We start from the raw sequence: 22,272 nt of genomic DNA on the forward strand, positions 1-22,272 counted from the left end.
ATATAGCTGGAATATTGTTGAGTGCGGCGTTAAACAACCAACCAACAAACAAACAAGTAGTGGAATTGGGAACATGAGCTGCCAAGTTCTGCAACACGTTCCTATGATTAAACTTGGATGAAATGATGTTCGCATAGTAAAATGAACTGTTTGTGATTCCTGAAATGTGAAACATTGTGGGACTTTTGAGTCATCTGATTTTGGGCGGAGAATGTTACTTAACCAAAGGCATCAATTTCTTTGTTTTCAGGAACATGCGGTCATATATATCTGTACATACAAATGTACCATTCACATATATCTGTTTAATATCTGTCATGTCATTATAACAGGTTCCTCCCTACACCCAAAATCATTTAAGACTATTTTTGCCAAACACAGTTTTTTTAACAGTTAATAGCGCATGCCCGCAAATCTTCACACAAAGACATTCATGTTTTCAATCAACACGACCGAAAGGAACAGGCACTTTATGACCTTCTGTAATTACATTGTAATATGAATGTTTGCTTTCATAATGAAGTATAATGTTAATAATGTACTTATTAAGATGTCACATCATCCTTTCTTGGGCACAATCAAGTACGTCATGGATGAACTAATATGTGAACTTAACATGTCATATGTGTCTTGCACACTAATTATTTTTATTTGTTGTCCTTCAGCTTCATAGATAGACTCCCCCAGCCATTAAGTACACTGTGTTAGGAAACATACTTGACACGATCCTTACTTTCTGATGAATATTGAAAAGGTTTTGTCGTTTTTATTTAATAGTTATGGCGAAATATTCACTTCACAATTATATCATTCTCCATTTCATTGTTTCGGATAGAAAAGTAAATCTAAGGTGGGCGTTTTTAAGGTTGAACATTTTCAAAATGACACTATATTTGTATTTTGGTGAAAAATGCATACGATAATAAAGTAACGAACATCCTTAAAATCTATATGCAGATGTAAACCTAAATTTCTTGCGAATTTTAAAGCAAAATAACTTGTCTAGACTCAGCGATGAGCACATGTCAATCACTATTTAGGGACCGACCTGGTGTGTTTGCGTGCGTGTTTGCGTGCGTGCGTGAAGGTAATGCTTCACACAGTTGTAAAACAGAAATTGCCGCAAAAAAGTATATTGTTGCTAGAGGGGGCACGGGTGGCCCAGTCGTCTAAGGCGCCGCGATTCGCTGTGCAGAGTTGCGTCCCTTGGGCACGCCAGAAACCTATGATTGTGGGTTCGAATCCCGGTTCGCCCTAATTATGTTTCTAGGTTTGTCAGCACCATACCCGTGCTCGTGGGTTTCACCGAAGTGGTAAACGTCTAAAACCTGCTTCACTTCTGGCTTTCCTCCCACATTAAGCTGACACGCCGCGATATGACTGGAATACTGTTACAAGCGGCGTTAAACCCAACTCACTCACTCACTCACTATTGTTGCTAGATACTTTTTTAAATAATATTTAGGCTCCTGGTTTTCTATATTAAAAAACATGTCTGGTTTGGGAGCTGTAGCTGAAAAGTATCTAGTCTCCATACACAATTCTATTTAATTATAATTCAGTTTAGTAGATGAAGTTACATACTCTCACATAAAGTAACAAGTATACAGGACTCTGCTTTGAGCCTCGATGACCATACTACAATATTGGAAATATTGACCTTTCAGGAAACACATCAATATACGCGCGGGTGCATTTCTCATTCAGGCTTCCTTTATATCCCGACTGGATTATTGCATTGCTCTTCTGTGTGGGTTGCCAAAATACTAGATCGCAAAGATTCAGCGTGTTCAAAACGTACCTGACAGGGTGGTAACCCGTGCTAGATAATACGAACATGTTACACCTGTACTGATGCAACAAAACTGGCTCCCGATCCCAAAGCGCATCGAATTCAAAATACTTGTTAATTTACAAAGCACTTCATGACATCGGCCACCCTTATATCAGTGAATTGATACAGCGATATCAACTTGTAAGATCATTCAGGTCTGGTAACAGTCAGCTCCTGTTTGCCACAAACAAGAACTATGTCGCTTGGTGAATGGTGCTTTGCAAAGACCGGTCAACGAATTCAAGGGACTGTTAAAAACCTATTTGTTCCGATCCGCTTACAACTCGAACTGAACACTCTGTTGACCACCAGACTCATACAAAAGCGCCTTTGAGCAGATGCAATCTTTTGTTTTTATTAAGTAATATATATATCGTATATAAATATATAATATTATTCGTGTGGGTTACATATATGTAGCTCTAGCAAACTTATTCATTTATTGAACGCTAAATTATTTCAATACCTAATGGTTTTTTATCAACATTACAATATAAGTTTAAGTCAAGTAGCAAGTTTTCAGAAATTGAGGTGACCACGCTGAATCATATAATGGACAATGGATGGCTATGGACTTAAATAAGGCACGAGCCCTCTGTGTCAATTCATGACGCATACTCTTGATATTGCTTTCCATGGGTTATTACAAGCAACTATGTCTACGTTTGCGTGCTCTAAGTGCTAGTGCTACCCTTTTCAGACTGAGTTCCATTAGAAGGGTGCAAAATCAGTGTGGAATGTAAATTTTGTTTATGCAGATAGGTTCTCTCGCACTGGAGGCAGATGCAAACGCCTACACTGCGAATTCTAGTCTACTGGGCGTTGCCTTGTTTCTTATTCAGTGTTGAGGAACGCAGTATCAAATAAGAATCAGAGAGCGTGTCATGCACGGCTTAAGTATAGTAAAGAATTTCAGTGAATGTGAACGTATAGTTTAGTGACAGCAGGTAGGGAGTCATATCTGTGCAGATGGAAAACAAGGAGTTCCCACGTCTTTGTTACTCATACTTAATTCTTTTCTTGCATTACCATGCAAGGAATATCTCTTATACATATAGTCGTAATGGAAAGTGCTATACAGATAAAGATAGTTGCTATTGTGTTTTCATTGATCTAAAATAGAATTTTGATTATGATCACAGAACGTTGTTATTTTCACTTTTAACGAAGAATTTCCTTGGTAAAATGTCAAAATGTAATGTTCTTAAAAAATGTACGGGGCTGTATAAGCTTGTGTTCAGGGAAACAGAACCCCTCTTTCCTTACTCCAGCTGGTGTTCGCCAAGGGCGTATTGTGAGCCCTGTATTGTTTACTTTCTTTGTAAATGAACGCGTTCCTGACAGGTATACAACATGTAGTCATGGTAATATTTGTTCCACAGGTTATTGAAGTGTTATTGTTATTTGTTGATATGATTGAGCGTGTTTGCAGATGGTGATGTGATAACATTTTCTGATACTGTTGTTGACCTTAACATGCAGTTAGATTGTATTTAATCATATTGTGATCAATGGTGTTTAGAACTTAATATAAATATTTTAAAAATATAATCGGTTTTAGATTCAACTACATCAGTAAATGTTCAATCGCTTGTTTACATGCCGCCGTCGCGTACTGCCGTGCGGTAGCTTCTTTTGTATGCAAACTGTTTCGGTCGATAATCCAGACTGGTTATTCTCTGGCATTGACATTTCATATTTAAATTCCTCGCTCCGTGATAATTAGTTGCTCAGTAGATATATAGAGTTCTATTATAACTGACGGAAGAGCAAGATTTGTAAACCTATTTAATACCAAAAAAAATCGTTTTTATGCATTGGGTGATTCTTTGAGATAAAATGATAAAGAGCATGAAATCTAAAGTTTAAAACAGCAGCAGCAATGATATTAACATCGTTTTACATGTCACAATTTTTTTGTTGCAGAGCAAATTCGAATATATGCTTGTTACCAAACAATGCGTACAAACAAGAACCGAAAATAATAATGTTGGTTATATCTGGATAACCTTTACGTCCACGCATTACAATAATGAGTGAATGAATTGTAACTGATCGTAGTTTGGCCCAGGTACAAACTTTAATCTTTCAGTCGTGCGTCCTAATTCATGTATATCAGAATTCTTCTGATATAAGAAACTTTGATATTCACTTATAAAATATATGTTTACCTTGTATAAATCCAGATAAGCACAAGAAAAGGTATAATTGAGAATAGTTTGATTAGCCTCGTCTCTCTTCTACACACTTTCAGAGAAACAGTTTACAGGGCCAAATAAGTATTATGAGAAGTTACAAGAACATTTTAATATCAAGGTCCAAATTTTAAAAATGTTGAGAACCACAATTAAATAAACAAATACCAAATTACATTACATTTTGTACAGACATGACCGAACACAATCATCATCAAACCTCTTGAGTGAGTGAGTGAGTACGGTTTTTACGCATGTACCAGCAATATCACGGCGGGGGACACCAGAAATGGGCTTTACACATTGTACCCTTGTCAGGAATCGAACCCGGGTCTTCGGCGTGACGAGTGAACGCTTTAACCACTAGGCTACCCGACCGCCCCTCAAACCTCTTGAACACATTCACGTGACATCAATGATGAGGACAATCATGTGAAGTTTTATTGATCCTGTGGTTTTTCGAGGAGATGAAGTTTACAGTGTGGGATTTAGAAGCATGGTAAAAAAGATTGAAATATCTAAACAGACGGAACATACTATTTCTTAATATGTTCAGCCCCACGTTGATGTACACATCTACCAGATGTCATTACATTTTGAACAAAAACGACTAGGTAATGAACATAAAGATAAGTTCAATAGTGCTGTCCCCCCGAATAAATTAGGGAGTCATCATTGGTTGGAACAAATATGTGAAATGTCAGCTTCATTGGTTCAGTGGTGTCCTTGGTTAAGCCCCTTAATGTCGAGCGTCAGGCAGGGTAACAACAAGTACCATCTCTTAACGTCATTTGGTATGACGCGGCCGGGGATTGAACCTCCGGGTGGACGCTCTACTGCTACTACTACTACTACTACTACTACTACTACTACTACTACTACTACTACTACCACTACCACGGAGGTGTTCTTTGATTAAACAAAACAAAAATGGTTATTTGATGATGATGATTTGATACGGGTATGATAGTTGTGTTTTTGGACCTTACTTTGAGTTATGTTAAGTCTGTGTGTCTCGGCGACTGTTTTCATCCCAGTAACGTTTTGATAATTGGACCCTGACAGGGGGAACAATGCCGCAAATAACCATGTGATATTTTAAACTCATACCGGCCTTGGCCCACAACATAAGAATCACTGTGCATGTCAGCATCAATTGAGAGCTTACTTCAGTCTGTTTATCAACTACCTGGTATTTAAGCATAATCATGAGCACTATGTTTAAGCAACCAAGCGGTAAAAAGGGTCTTTCTGGGCCAAAGTTTTTCGACATATTATGTGTGCGTCATACTGAACGAATCTGTTTTCTTGTTGTAACTTTTTTCGATGAGGCTTCGCCATGAAAGGCACACGTCTGCCCCAAAATTTCAAGTACAAATGGAGCGCGGAAACATTCAGTTCTGACAAGATGGAATTATGAGAACTAAATGTATTGTTTCTTGGTGTTATGAGTGAGTGAGTTGGGTTTAACACCGCTTTTAACAGTATTCCAGTTATATCACGGCGCGTCAGCTTAATGTGGGAGGAAAGCCCGAAGTGATGCATGTATCCGACGTTTACCACGTCGGTGAAACCCACGAGCACGGGTATGGTGCTGACAAACCTAGAAACATAATTGAGAAGAACCGGGATTCCAACCCACAATCATAGGTTTCTGGCGTGCCCAAGGGGCGCAACTCTGCACAGCGAAACGCGCCGCCTTAGACTACTGGGCCACCCGTGGCCCCTGGTGTTATGAAGATCTATGAATGCATATGAACACAACACATAATCATATTGCCGATGTCTCAGTGAACAATATAATAATAAGTGCGCAATCGAGTTTCATTCTCAGCTTCCTGGGGAGTATATAACCCAAGTCATCTGTGAGGCGCTAGAAGGTTAACAGTCACAATGACATCTCATCCTGCCGGGTACCCATTCGCTGCTGGGTGAACAGAGGCACATTTCGATACCCTCATGGGTGTCCGATGTAATTCCCTATTTTGTTTTGTACCATATATTCAGATATTCAGGTTAACACTTGACTTGCACCCGTGACGATCCGGGTTTAGAATATGTCTTCAGCAACCCATGCTTGTCGTAAGAGGCGACTAACGGAATCGGGAGGTCAGGCTCGCTTACTTGGTTGATGCATGTCATCGTATCCTAGTTGCTTAGATCGATGCTCATGATATCAATCACTGGAGTGTCTTGTCCAGACTCGATTATTTACTGCCGTCGTATAGCTGGAATATTGCTGAGTGCGGCGTGAAACAACAAACAAACAAACTAGCCGATGCTTTCTTGTAGCGTTAGTAACCAGTTACCATCTTTCCGAAACCTAACAGAAAACCTGTCCCTGAATGAGTTTAAATTAGCTGGGCTTGAAGCCGCTTAAAACTGTATTCCAGTTATACCACAGCGTGCCAGCTTAATCATGTGAGTTGGTCACGTGTGTTATGGGAAAATGCGAATGATGACGAAAAAGTGTACTCGTAACCACTCGCCCTTTTCTGTAACCTGGAAGAGTCGCTATTCGGTTTGTCCCGGAATAACACGAGTTGGTCATGAATGGAAAAGTCAGATCCCACCGACTCGTCATTTTCCGCGAGCTGCGTGAAGTTATTAGGATCGACAAAAGCACAAGGACGTTCGCACTTTTTTGACATACCATGTATTAAGATATAAATATGTTTAAAAATATTCTAGTGATAGTAAGAACTTGTAACCCGGAGGAAATACAACATACAATATCAGGTAATTATATGCTTAATATTTTGATATTTTGAAATTTTGTATAGTTTTAGCTACCCGTGAAGATCCGGGTGAGATTTGGTCTTAAGCAACCTATGCTTGTCGTAAGAGCAACTAACGGGATCGGGCAGTCAGACTCGCTGACTTGGTTGATGCATATCATCGTATTCCAATTGGGTGGATCGATGCCAATGATGTCAATCACTTGATTGGCTGGTCTAGGCTCGAGTTATTACAAACTGCCGGCATAAAGCTTGACTACTGCTGAGTGCGGCGTTAAACAACAAACAAACATTTTTAGTTCATCCAGTTCACAATGTTAAGTGATGACTTGCAGAACGTTAATGTTAGTGACAGAAAGCACCGATGTTTATGTATCCAATTAGACATTTTTGATAAGCTGGGTGTTCTTTTGTAATAGCGTGCTCAGACCCAAACATCTATGATTACTGTAACGATTGGTTAAAACAATTTACTAGCCCACATAAGCACTCAATCACCAGTACTATCTTTTAATACGTCAATCATATTATCGGTATGCAACATTATAACCGTTCTGTGCAAATTGTACTTACACTATTATTAGTGACAAAACTATCGACTGCAATAGCAATTATAGACAAGAGTTATCTCCCCTTATTATGTGTCCTGAAAGGGGCACTGATCTAAAGCAATTCCCCGGGACTGGTTGTTGCGTTTGTTACTGTTTTTCCCGTGAGTACCCGGATGATATAGCAGAAACCTAGACTAGTTCGCAACCTGTGCTGCGCAGTTCGTAAGCCCATTTGTCACTTTTATTGATAGTATAAGGGCGTATGGTCAAATTGATCAACAAAATGAAATACAGTTTTGGAAATAATAAGGAAATGTAGGTATATTTTTGGGTAGCATCGGTAATGGTGACGAAGTTTTGATAAGTCACTTGCTTGGTAATTGTGCGATTTTCGTTTACACCATTTTGACTTGCAACACAAAGTAAATATTTCTCCTGAGCATTGCTTATTTTATCGTGTTTATTTTTTTACAGTCAAAATGTGCAAAATATTCACTTAGGAAATTTATTAAACGCCTGAATATTCAGCACGCACACGCACACGCACACGCACACGCACACGCACTCGCACACACACATCATCATCATCATCATCATCACATCAAACAGACGATGTGTGGTAACGGTTAATTGATTATCTTTCTACAGTCCACCCAAACAGCTAAAAGTATTAAATGCATTCCCATCTCCACCGCCCCACTAAAACAAAATATAAGTGTTTAATAGCTTCTCTACCCAACCAACCAGAGACCGCCTCCGTGGTCTAGTGGTAGAGCGTCCGCCCGGAGAGGGGAAGGTCCGGGGCTCGATCCCCGGCCGCGTCATACTAAAAAGACGTTAAAAGATGGTACTTGTTGTTACCCTCTCTGGCGCTCGGCATTTGTAGACTAAAACAAGGACTGGTCGGCTCGGAGTCAGTATATAAATCTTTAATACATTTTTATCTCCACCACCCCACTAAAACAAAATGTAAGTGTTTAATAGATTATGTTATCCACAAACTGTAAGGGTTTATTAACGTCTCTTCGTCAATGTGGTACAAAAGAGCAAACGTGATGTTGTTATATTCCGCAACATCAATATTGCTAATCTAAACCAGACAAACCAGTGACTGGAAACATGAGCAGATGTCTGCAGAGAGTGTGACACGGACAGACAGACACGCAGTCGGACACAGAGCCAGGCCACCGTATCCACGTTACTCGCCGCTTTTAACAGTATTCCAGTTATATCACGACGTGTCAGCTTAATGTGGGAGGAAAGTCCGAAGTGATGCAGGTCTCAGACGTTTACCACTTCGGTGAAACCCACGAGCACGGGTATGGTGCTGACAAACCTAGAAACATAATCGGGGCGAACCGGGATTCGAACCCACAATCATTGGTAACTAGGGGGAGCCCAAGGGACGCAACTCTGCACAGCGAATCGCAGAGCCTTAGACAACTGGGCCACCCGTGCCCCCCGCCACTTACGACTAAAGTAGTAGTAGTAGCAGTAGTAGTAGTAGTAGTAGTAGTAGTAGTAGTAGTAGTAGTAGTAGTAGTAGTACTAGTAGTAGTAGTAGTAGTAGTAAATCGTTTTTGTAAGTGTCACACGCACTTAACCATGTAAAATATACATGATATATACATATAAAATACAGTGCGTCGAGCCACAAATTGGTCCTTGAGACACTAAAATCAAATTATATAAAAAAACATATAGAAACATTCTAACCCGGGTTTCTCGCCGGAAACATGCAACTTGGACCCAGTGTGATAGACGCTATATTTTCTCATATCAAGATGGCTATGTATGAAGGTAATACACATGAAAATGATATCTTCAAGCCTCTTCCAACGTTACATGAGTCTCGAGAATCGTTTATTTCTGCTGATGTAGTTCATGAAGTATAGACAAGAGTTATCTCCCCTTATTAGGTACGCAAGTCCTAAGGTGAAGATCTCGAGTGCATCAGAGCCGATCTTGAGTACACGAGTACCCATCAGAGCTTCATCAGTGGATGAGATGGAATAAGTGTTAAAAAAAACACACATAGTCCTATTATCAGCGCCAAGTACATTATTTCGTTCTCATCGCTATGTTTTTAAAATTAAGCTTAAGAGCACAAATTATCTGTAATCTTTGGCTTTACAAATACTGACGTAGGGTAGTAATCATACTGCCATTCCCTGCAAGGGCGAAGGGAGATGAGGGTGACTCAGCTGTTTGGGACAAGGCGGATGCACATGCAGGGTTGTAATATGTTTAAACTTTGACGTATGAAAGGATAAAATGTATGAATATTAATTGTTTAATCTCATATGGAAGTGCGCACCCTTGTATTTACCACACACACGCACGCACACACGCACACACGCACACACGCATGCACACACACACACACACATATCATCATCACCTCAAACAGACGATGTGAGGTAACAGTTTATAGATTATCTTTCCACTGTCCACCAAAACAGCTAAAAGTATTTAATACATTCCCATCTCCACCGCCCCACTAAAACAAAGTATAAGTGTTTAATAGCTTCTCTACCCCACCAAACAGAGACCGCCTCTGTGGTCTAGTGGTAGAGCGTCCGCCCGGAGAGGGGAAGGTCCGGGGCTCGATCCCCGGCCGCGTCATACTAAAAAGACGTTTAAAGATGGTACTTGTTGTTACCCTCTCTTGCGCTCGCCATCTGTAGGCTAAAACACGGTCTGGTCGGCTCGGAGTCAGTATATAAATGTTTAATACATTTTTATCTCCACCGCCCCACTAAAACAAAATGTAAATGTTTAAAAGGTTATGTTCTCCACCGCCCCACCAAACAAACTAAGGGTTTAATAACGTCTCTTCGTCAATGTGGCACAAAAGAGCAAACGTGATGTTGTTATATGCCGCAACATCAATATTGCAAATAGTTTACGGCGACCTGCACATAATCGAATCTGGACCAGACAAACCAGTGACTGGAAACATGAGCAGATGTCTGCAGAGAGTGTGACACGGACAGACAGACACGCAGTCGGACACAGAGCCAGGCCACCGTATCCACGTTACTCGCCGCTTTTAACAGTATTCCAGTTATATCACGACGTGTCAGCTTAATGTGGGAGGAATGCCCGTAGTGATGCAGGTCTCAGACGTTTACCACTTCGGTGAAACCCACGAGCACGGGTATGGTGCTGACAAACCTAGAAACATAATCGGGGCGAACCGGGATTCGAACCCACAATCATTGGTAACTAGGGGGACCCAAGGGACGCAACTCTGCACAGCGAATCGCAGAGCCTTAGACAACTGGGTCACCCGTGCCCCCCGCCACTTACGACTGAAGTAGTAGCAGTAGTAGTAGTAGTAGTAGTAGTAGTAGTAGCAGTAGCAGCAGTAGTAGTAGTAGTAGTAGTAGTAGTAGTAGTAGTAGTAGTAGTAGTAGTAGTAGTAGTAGTAGTAGTAAATCGTTTTTTTAAGTGTCACAGGCACTTAACCATGTAAAATATACATGATATATACATATAGAATACAGTGCGTCGAGACACAAATTGGTCTTCGAGACACTAAAATCAAATTATATTAAAAAATATATAGAAACATTCTAACCCGGGTTTCTCGCCGGAAACATGCAACTTGGACCCAGTGTGATAGACGCTATATTTTCTCATATCAAGATGGCTATGTATGAAGGTAATACACATGAAAATGATATCTTCAAGCCTCTTCCAACGTTACATGAGTCTCGAGAATCGTTTATTTCTGCTGATGTAGTTCATGAAGTATAGACAAGAGTTATCTCCCCTTATTAGGTACGCAAGTCCTAAGGTGAAGATCTCGAGTGCATCAGAGCCGATCTTGAGTACACGAGTACCCATCAGAGCTTCATCAGTGGATGAGATGGAATAAGTGTTAAAAAAACCATACATAGTCCTATTATCAGCGCCAAGTACATTATTTCGTTCTCATCGCTATGTTTTTAAAATTAAGCTTAAGAGCACAAATTATCTGTAATCTTTGGCTTTACAAATACTGACGTAGGGTAGTAATCATACTGCCATTCCCTGCAAGGGCGAAGGGAGATGAGGGTGACTCAGCTGTTTGGGACAAGGCGGATGCACATGCAGGGTTGTAATATGTTTAAACTTTGACGTATGAAAGGATAAAATGTATGAATATTAATTGTTTAATTTCATATGGAAGTGCGCACCCTTGTATTTACCACACACACGCACGCACACACGCACACACGCATGCACACACACACACACACATATCATCATCACATCAAACAGACGATGTGAGGTAACAGTTTATAGATTATCTTTCCACTGTCCACCAAAACAGCTAAAAGTATTTAATACATTCCCATCTCCACCGCCCCACTAAAACAAAGTATAAGTGTTTAATAGCTTCTCTACCCCACCAAACAGAGACCGCCTCTGTGGTCTAGTGGTAGAGCGTCTGCCCGGAGAGCGGAAGGTCCGGAGATCGATCCCCGGCCGCGTCATACTAAAAAGACGTTAAAAGATGGTACCTGTTGTTACCCTCTCTGGCGCTCGCCATTTGTAGGCTAAAACACGGACTGGTCGGCTCGGAGTCAGTATATAAATGTTTAATACATCTTTATCTCCACCGCCCCACTAAAACAAAATGTAAGTGTTTAATAGATTATGTTATCCACAAACTGTAAGGGTTTATTAACGTCTCTTCGTCAATGTGGCACAAAAGAGCAAACGTGATGTTGTTTTATGCCGCAACATCAATATTGCAAATAGTTTACGGCGACCTGCACACAATCGAATCTGGACCAGACAAACCAGTGACTGGAAACAGTCGGACACAGAGCCAGGCCACCGTATCCACGTTACTCGCCGCTTTTAACAGTATTCCAGTTATATCACGACGTGTCAGCTTAATGTGGGAGGAAAGTCCGAAGTGATGCAGGTCTCAGACGTTTACAACTTCGGTGAAACCCACGAGCACGGGTATGGTGCTGACAAACCTAGAAACATAATCGGGGCCAACAAGGATTCGAACCCACAATCATTGGTAACTAGGGGAGCCCAAGGGACGCAACTCTGCACAGCGAATCGCAGAGCCTTAGACGACTGGGCCACCCGTGCCCCCACCACTTACGACTAGTAGTAGTAGTAGTAGTAGTAGTAGTAGTAGTAGTAGATTGTAGTTAATTAGTAGTATTTTTTCGTTTTCTTAAGTGTCACACGCACTTGACCATGTAAAATAGGCATATAAAATACAGTGCGTCGAGCCACAAATTGGTCTTCGAGGCACTAAAATCAAATTTAATTAAGAAATAAGTATCGAAACATTCTAACCCGGGTTTCTCGCAGGAAACATGCAACTGGGACCCAGTGTGATAGATGCTATGTTTTCTCATATCAAGATGGCTATGTATGAAGGTAATACACATGAATATAATATCTTCAAGCCTCTTCCAACGTTACATGAGTCTCGAGAATCGTTTATTTCTGCTGACGTAGTTCATGAAATATAACAGAAACTCCCAAAAATATTAACATTTCAGCCTTGAATAATTTTTAGTTTGCAAAGTTCATCATCTGTAGTTCAGTTTTTGTTCAGGTTTCGGACATTTTACGAATGTTTCGTTAAATATTTGACTCGAAACGTCATTCTCCTCATCTACAGTTAAACATTTGACTCGACATGCCATTCTCCTCATCTGCAGTTTAATATTCGACTCAAAATGCCATTGTCTACATCTGCAGTTAAACATTTGTGAGGGTGGGGCCGCACTAACATCACCTGGACTGAGTAGCTGAGGGTGGGGCCGGACTAACTTCCCCTGGACTGAGTAGCTGAGGGTGGGGGCGCACTAACATCTTCTGGACTGAGTAGCTGAGGGTCGGGCCGCACTAACATAACCTGGACTGAGTAGCTGAGGGTGGGGCCGGACTAACATCCCCTGGACTGAGTAGCTGAGGGTGGGGGCGCACTAACATCCCCTGGACTGAGTAGCTGAGGGTGGGGCCGCACTAACATTCCCTAGACTATGAAGCTGAGGGTGGGGCCGCACTAACATCTTCTGGACTGAGTAGCTGAGGGTCGGGCCGCACTAACACAACCTGGGCCTTGAAGCTGAGGGTGGGGCTGCACTAACAGCCCCTGTACCATGAAGCTGAGGGTGGTGCCGCACTAACATCCCCTGGACTGAGTAGCTGAGGGTGGGGGCGCACTAACATTCCCTAGACTATGAAGCTGAGCGTGGGGCCGCACTAACATCTTCTGGACTGAGTAGCTGAGGGTCGGGCCGCACTAACACAACCTGGGCCTTGAAGCTGAGGGTGGGGCCGCACTAACAGCCCCTGTACCATGAACTGAGGGTGGTGCCTCACTAACATCCCCTGGACTGAGTAGCTGAGGGTGGGGGCGCACTAACATTCCCTAGACTATGAAGCTGAGGGTGGGGCCGCACTAACATCTTCTGGACTGAGTAGCTGAGGGTCGGGCCGGACTAACATAACCTGGACTGAGTAGCTGAGGGTGGGGCCGGACTAACATCCCCTGGACTGAGTAGCTGAGGGTGGGGGCGCACTAACATTCCCTAGACTATGAAGCTGAGGGTGGGGCCGCACTAACATCTTCTGGACTGAGTAGCTGAGGGTCGGGCCGCACTAACATAACCTGGGCCTTGAAGCTGAGGGTGGGGACGCACTAACAGCCCCTGTACCATGAAGCTGAGGGTGGTGCCTCACTAACATCCCCTGGACTGAGTAGCTGAGGGTGGGGGCGCACTAACATTCCCTAGACTATGAAGCTGAGGGTGGGGCCGCACTAACATCTTCTGGACTGAGTAGCTGAGGGTCGGGCCGCACTAACATCTTCTGGACTGAGTAGCTGAGGGTGGGGCCGGACTAACATCCCCTGGACTGAGTAGCTGAGGGTGGGGGCGCACTAACATTCCCTAGACTATGAAGCTGAGGGTGGGGCCGCACTAACATCTTCTGGACTGAGTAGCTGAGGGTCGGGCCGCACTAACACAACCTGGGCCTTGAAGCTGAGGGTGGGGCCGCACTAACAGCCCCTGTACCATGAAGCTGAGGGTGAGGCCGCACTAACATCCCCTGGACTGAGTAGCTGAGGGTGGGGGCGCACTAACATTCCCTATGAAGCTGAGGGTGGGGCCGCACTAACATCTTCTGGACTGAGTACCTGAGGGTCGGGCCGCACTAACATAACCTGGGCCTTGAAGCTGAGGGTGGGGCCGCACTAACAGCCCCTGGACTGAGTAGCTGAGGGTGGGGGTGCACTAACATTCCCTAGACTATGAAGTTGAGGATGGGGCCGCACTAACATCCTCTTGACTGAGTAGCTGAGGGTCGGGCCGCACTAACATAACCTGGACTGAGTAGCTGAGGGTGGGGCCGGACTAACATCCCCTGGACTGAGTAGCTGAGGGTGGGGGCGCACTAACATTCCCTAGACTATGAAGCTGAGGGTGGGGCCGCACTAACATCTTCTGGACTGAGTAGCTGAGGGTCGGGCCGCACTAACATAACCTGGGCCTTGAAGCTGAGGGTTGGGACGCACTAACAGCCCCTGTACCATGAAGCTGAGGGTGGTGCCTCACTAACATCCCCTGGACTGAGTAGCTGAGGGTGGGGGCGCACTAACATTCCCTAGACTATGAAGCTGAGGGTGGGGCCGCACTAACATCTTCTGGACTGAGTAGCTGAGGGTCGGGCCGCACTAACATAACCTGGACTGAGTAGCTGAGGGTGGGGCCGGACTAACATCCCCTGGACTGAGTAGCTGAGGGTGGGGGCGCACTAACATTCCCTAGACTATGAAGCTGAGGGTGGGGCCGCACTAACATCTTCTGGACTGAGTAGCTGAGGGTCGGGCCGCACTAACATAACCTGGGCCTTGAAGCTGAGGGTGGGGCCGCACTAACAGCCCCTGTACCATGAAGCTGAGGGTGGTGCCTCACTAACATCCCCTGGACTGAGTAGCTGAGGGTGGGGGCGCACTAACATTCCCTAGACTATGAAGCTGAGGGTGGGGCCGCACTAACATCTTCTGGACTATGAAGCTGAGGGTCGGGCCGCACTAACATCTTCTTGACTGAGTAGCTGAGGGTCGGGCCGCACTAACACAACCTGGGCCTTGAAGCTGAGGGTGGGTCCGCATTAACAGCCCCTGTACCATGAAGCTGAGGGTGAGGCCGCACTAACATCCCCTGGACTGAGTAGCTGAGGGTGGGGTCGCACTAACATTCCCTATGAAGCTGAGGGTGGGGCCGCACTAACATATTCTGGACTGAGTAGCTGAGGGTGGGGCCGCACTAACATAACCTGGGCCTTGAAGCTGAGGGTGGGGCCGCACTAACAGCCCCTGGACTGAGTAGCTGAGGGTGGGGGTGCACTAACATTCCCTAGACTATGAAGTTGAGGATGGGGCCGCACTAACATCCTCTGGACTGAGTAGCTGAGGGTGCGGCCACACTCTCAGCTTCATGGTCCAGGGGTTGTTAGTGCGGCCCCACCCTCAGCTACTAAGTCAAGGGGATGTTAGTGCGGCCCCACCCTCAGCTTCATGGTCCAGAGGATGTTAGTGCAGCCCCATCCTCAGCTTCATGGTCCAGGGGTTGTTAGTGCGGCGACACCCTCAGCTACTCAGTCAAGGTTATGTTAGTGCGGCCCCACCCTCAGCTACTCAGTCCAGAGGATGTTAGTGCAGCCCCATCCTCAGCTTCATGGTCTAGGGAATGTTAGTGCGCCCCAACACTCAGCTGCTCAGTCCAGGGGATGTTAGTGCGGCCCCACCCTCAGCTTCATTGTCCAGGGGATGTTAGTGCGGCCCCACACTCAGCTTCATTGTCCAGGGGATGTTAGTGCGGCCCCAAACTCAGCTTCATAGTCTAGGGAATGTAAGTGCGCCCCCACCCTCAGCTACTCAGTCCAGGGGATGTTAGTGCGGCCCCACCCTAAGCTTTATGGTCCAGGGGCTGTTAGTGCGGCGCCACCCTCAGCTACTCAGTCCAGAGAATGTTAGTGCGTCCCCACCCTCAGCTTCAAGGCCCAGGTTATGTAAGTGCGCCCCCACCCTCAGCTACTCAGTCCAGGGGATGTTAGTGCGGCCCCACCCTAAGCTTTATGGTCCAGGGGCTGTTAGTGCGGCGCCACCCTCAGCTACTCAGTCCAGCGGATGTTAGGGCGGCCCCACCCTCAGCTACTCAGTCCAGAGGATGTTAGTGCGGCCCCACCCTCAGCTAGTCAGTCCAGAGGATGTTAGTGCGGCCCCACCCTTAGCTTCATAGTCTAGGGAATGTTAGTGCAGCCCAACCCTCGGCTTCTAAGTCTAGGGAATGTTAGTGCGGCCCAACCCTCAGCTACTCAGTCCAGCGGATGTTAGTGCAGCCCAACCCTCAGCTTCTCAGTCTAGGGAATGTTACTGCGGCCCCACCCTCAGCTACTCAGTCCAGGTGATGTTAGTGCGGCCCCACCCTCAGCTTCTCAGTCCAGGTGATGTTAGTGCGGCCCCACCCTTAACTCCTCGGTCCAGGTGATGTTAGTGCGGCCCCACCCTCAGCTACTCAGTCCAGGTGATGTTAGTGCGGCCCCACCCTAAGCTTTATGGTCCAGGGGCTGTTAGTGCGGCGCCACCCTCAGCTACTCAGTCCAGAGGATGTTAGTGCGTCCCCACCCTCAGCTTCAAGGCCCAAGTTATGTAAGTGCGCCCCCACCCTCAGCTACTCAGTCCAGGGGATGTTAGTGCGGCCCCACCCTAAGCTTTATGGTCCAGGGGCTGTTAGTGCAGCCCAACCCTCAGCTACTCAGTCCAGAGGATGTTAGGGCGGCCCCACCCTCAGCTACTCAGTCCAGAGGATGTTAGTGCGGCCCCACCCTTAGCTTCATAGTCTAGGGAATGTTAGTGCGGCCCCACCCTCAGCTACTCAGTCCAGAGGATGTTAGTTCGGCCCCACCCTCAGCTTCATTGTCCAGGGGATGTTAGTGCGGCCCCACACCTAGCTTCATTGTCCAGGGGATGTTAGTGCGGCCCCACACTCAGCTTCATAGTCTAGGGAATGTAAGTGCGCCCCCACCCTCAGCTACTCAGTCCAGGGGATGTTAGTGCGGCCCCACCCTAAGCTTTATGGTCCAGGGGCTGTTAGTGCGGCGCCACCCTCAGCTACTCAGTCCAGAGGATGATAGTGCGTCCCCACCCTCAGCTTCAAGGCCCAGGTTATGTAAGTGCGCCCCCACCCTCAGCTACTCAGTCCAGGGGATGTTAGTGCGGCCCCACCCTAAGCTTTATGGTCCAGGGGCTGTTAGTGCGGCGCCACCCTCAGCTACTCAGTCCAGCGGATGTTAGGGCGGCCCCACCCTCAGCTACTCAGTCCAGAGGATGTTAGTGTGGCCCCACCCTCAGCTAGTCAGTCCAGAGGATGTTAGTGCGGCCCCACCCTTAGCTTCATAGTCTAGGGAATGTTAGTGCAGCCCAACCCTCGGCTTCTAAGTCTAGGGAATGTTAGTGCGGCCCCACCCTCAGCTACTCAGTCCAGCGGATGTTAGTGCAGCCCAACCCTCAGCTACTCAGTCCAGAGGATGTTAATGCAGCCCAACCCTCAGCTTCTCAGTCTAGGGAATGTTACTGCGGCCCCACCCTCAGCTACTCAGTCCAGGTGATGTAAGTGCGGCCCCACCCTCAGCTACTCAGTCTAGGGAATGTTACTGCGGCCCCACCCTCAGCTACTCAGTCCAGAGGATGTTAGTGCAGCCCAACCCTCAGCTTCTCAGTCTAGGGAATGTTACTGCGGCCCCACCCTCAGCTACTCAGTCCAGAGGATGTTAGTTCGGCCCCACCCTCAGCTACTCAGTCCAGGTGATGTTAGTGCGGCCCCACCCTTAACTCCTCGGTCCAGGTGATGTTAGTGCGGCCCCACCCTCAGCTACTCAGTCCAGGGGATGTTAGTGCGGCCCCCCCCTTAACTCCTCAGTCCAGGTGATGTTAGTGCGGCCCCACCCTCAGCTCCTCACTCCAGGTGATGTTAGTGCGGCCCCACCCTCAGCTACTCAGTCCAGAGGATGTTAGTGCGGCCCCACCCTCAGCTACTCAGTCCAGGTGATGTAAGTGCGGTCCCACCCTCAGCTACTCAGTCCAGGGGATGTTAGTGCGGTCCCACCCTCAGCTACTCAGTCCAGGTGATGTTAGTGCGGCCCCACCCTCAGCTACTCAGACCAGCGGGTGATAGTGCGGCCCCACCCTCAGCTCCTCACTCCAGGTGATGTTAGTGCGGCCCCACCCTCAGCTACTCAGTCCAGAGGATGTTAGTGCGGCCCCACCCTTAGCTTCATAGTCTAGGGAATGTTAGTGCGGCCCCACCCTCAGCTACTCAGTCCAGAGGATGTTAGTTCGGCCCTACCCTCAGCTACTCAGTCCAGGGGATGTTAGTGCGGTCCCACCCTCAGCTGCTCAGTCCAGGTGATGTTAGTGCGGCCCCACCCTCAGCTACTCAGACCAGCTGGTGAAAGTGCGGCCCCACCCTCAGCTCCTCACTCCAGGTGATATTATTGCGGCCCCACCCTCAGCTTCAAGGCCCAGAGGATGTTAGTGCGGCCCCACCCTCAGCTAGTCAGTCCAGAGGATGTTAGTGCGGCCCCACGCTTAGCTTCATAGTCTAGGGAATGTTAGTGCGGCCCCACCCTCAGCTACTCAGTCCAGAGGATGTTAGTTCGGCCCTACCCTCAGCTACTCATTCCAGGGTATGTTAGTGCGGCCCCACCCTCAGCCCAGAGGATGTTAGTTCGGCCCCACCCTCAGCTACTCAGTCCAGGTGATGTAAGTGCGGTCCCACCCTCAGCTACTCAGTCCAGGTGATGTTAGTGCGGTCCCACCCTCAGCTACTCAGTCCAGGTGATGTTAGTGCGGCCCCACCCTCAGCTACTCAGTCCAGAGGATGTTAGTACAGCCCAACCCACAGCTTCTCAGACCAGCGGTTGATAGTGCGGCCCCACCCTCAGCTTCATAGTCTAGGGAATGTTAGTGCGGCCCCACCCTCAGCTATTCAGTCCAGGTGATGTTAGTGCGGCCCCACCCTCAGCTACTCAGTCCAGAGGATGTTAGTGCGGCCCCACCCTCAGCTACTCAGTCCAGGTGATGTAAGTGCGGTCCCACCCTCAGCTACTCAGTCCAGGGGATGTTAGTGCGGTCCCACCCTCAGCTACTCAGTCCAGGTGATGTTAGTGCGGCCCCACCCTCAGCTACTCAGACCAGCGGGTGATAGTGCGGCCCCACCCTCAGCTCCTCACTCCAGGTGATGTTAGTGCGGCCCCACCCTCAGCTACTCAGTCCAGAGGATGTTAGTGCGGCCCCACCCTTAGCTTCATAGTGTAGGGAATGTTAGTGCGGCCCCACCCTCAGCTACTCAGTCCAGAGGATGTTAGTTCGGCCCTACCCTCAGCTACTCAGTCCAGGGGATGTTAGTGCGGTCCCACCCTCAGCTACTCAGTCCAGGTGATGTTAGTGCGGCCCCACCCTCAGCTACTCAGACCAGCGGGTGATAGTGCGGCCCCACCCTCAGCTCCTCACTCCAGGTGATATTATTGCGGCCCCACCCTCAGCTTCAAGGCCCAGAGGATGTTAGTGCGGCCCCACCCTCAGCTAGTCAGTCCAGAGGATGTTAGTGCGGCCCCACCCTTAGCTTCATAGTGTAGGGAATGTTAGTGCGGCCCCACCCTCAGCTACTCAGTCCAGAGGATGTTAGTTCGGCCCTACCCTCAGCTACTCATTCCAGGGGATGTTAGTGCGGCCCCACCCTCAGCCCAGAGGATGTTAGTTCGGCCCCACCCTCAGCTACTCAGTCCAGGTGATGTAAGTGCGGTCCCACCCTCAGCTACTCAGTCCAGGTGATGTTAGTGCGGTCCCACCCTCAGCTACTCAGTCCAGGTGATGTTAGTGCGGCCCCACCCTCAGCTACTCAGTCCAGAGGATGTTAGTACAGCCCAACCCACAGCTTCTCAGACCAGCGGGTGATAGTGCGGCCCCACCCTCAGCTTCATAGTCTAGGGAATGTTAGTGCGGCCCCACCCTCAGCTATTCAGTCCAGGTGAATGTTAGTGCGGCCCAAACCTCAGCTTCATAGTCTAGGGAATGTTAGTGCGGCCCCACCCTCAGCTTCATGGCCCAGGTTATGTTAGTGAGGCCCGGCCGTCAGCTACTCAGTCCAGAAGCTGTTAGTGCGGCCCCACCCTCAGCTTCATAGTCCAGGGGATGTTAGTGCGACCCCACCCTCAGCTTCAGGGTCCAGGGGATGTTAGTGCGGCCCCATCCTCAGCTTCATGGTCCAGGGGATGTTAGTGCGGCCCCACCCTCAGCTTCAGGGTCCAGGGAATGTTAGTGCGGCCGCATCCTAATGCTACTCAATATTCCTGACATGAAGGCATTATGGATCAATACATGAGCCTCGGATGTAGGAGATGAAGAACAGCATCACTGTTCTAATTTTAGGGACATAGTGCGGTGTTTTTTGTTTATGTTTACCCGACGAACGCTACGACGAGGTGGCAAACACTCTACATCTTAAAACTGTCACGCTGGTCACGCGGGGATGTAGAGACTACATGCAAATCGTGGCAATTTTCTGTCCACACAAAACACAAAACAAATAACCAATTCTACATCCTTACTTTTAGAATAAATTGAACCATGTACATACATGCCTCCTTTAGGCAGGCTTGTCGTAAAAGGCGACTAACGGGATCGGGTGGTCAGGCTCGCTGACTTGGTTGATGCATATCATCGTATATCGTATAACTGCGTAGATCGATGCTCATGATAACAAGTACTATATTGTCTGGTCCAGACTTGATTATCTAAGACCGCCGTCGAAAAGCTGGAGTACTGCTGAGTGCGACGTTAAACAAACATACAATTCCTTAAAACGGGCATTTTGTAGGATTCGTAATCAACTATGCACAGGGATGATTTTAAGTACAATGTTCGTGTTCTATTTTCCAAACAACCGGCTGCTACCCTGCAATGTCGCCCTTCTTTGTCAATAATGTATACCATCTGTAAACACTGGATAACTATTGAAGGCCTGAAAGTGTTGTTGAAGTAAGACTAACACTTGGCCAGGCATCTAAATCATTGTTGATCGATAATCCTTGACGTGCGTACTATCGTTAAGTGGTTAAGTTGGCTAATGTTTAACTCCGCGGTCAACACTAAACTACCCATATCTCTCTGTGTGTGTGTGTGTGTGTGTGTGTGTGTGTGTGTGTGTGTGTTGGGGGGTGTTCTACTCTAATCGTGGTTCGTGCTGATATCAACGACTGACACACTCGCCTATGGGGAGAGTTAGTGTGTGTTTCCTGAACACTTGGAGGCTGGTCCCGTGTACAACTGCCAAATCCACCGTAAATTTAAAAGGGCCCTAAATTAGTATTATCAATAGATGATGGGGGCCTATTCTGTTCCGGAATGCCCACTAGCATTAGATACTGCATGGGGATCTATTCTGCCCCAGAATCTCCGTAAGGCGGACGAGCATTATTTAGAAATACTGGTGGTGAGGTGAGGTGAGGTGAGGTGAGGTGAGGTGAGGTGAAATGGGGGTTAACGATTACTGATCTAACATGTCTAACATATAGCGACGTGCATGCACGTGTGTGTGTATGGCTGCTTGTACTGGTCCAACATATGCCGGTATTTTTAGTGCTAGCCGACTAAGGTATCAACACGGAAACTCAAAATCCCAGATCCCAAAGGCCGAAGGCCGAAGACCAGAGTTACAACATGGATCCGCACGGGTGAGCAAGCACTGTATATACATACTGGGTAATGTTCTGATATTGGTGTGCTTGCTCCAGACGCTAGTGGAGCTGTTGTGACATGCAGTACCTATTTTCAAAGTACAGTTCAACATGGCGTTAAACCCAATTCGCTCATCGCTCGATCATCCCGTGAACCAACGAATGATAACCGAAGACAGATA

The sequence above is a fragment of the Haliotis rufescens genome, unplaced genomic scaffold (assembly GCF_023055435.1).
Source record: "Haliotis rufescens isolate VD_foot unplaced genomic scaffold, xgHalRufe1.0.p SCAF_4, whole genome shotgun sequence".
Lineage (NCBI taxonomy): Eukaryota > Metazoa > Mollusca > Gastropoda > Lepetellida > Haliotidae > Haliotis > Haliotis rufescens.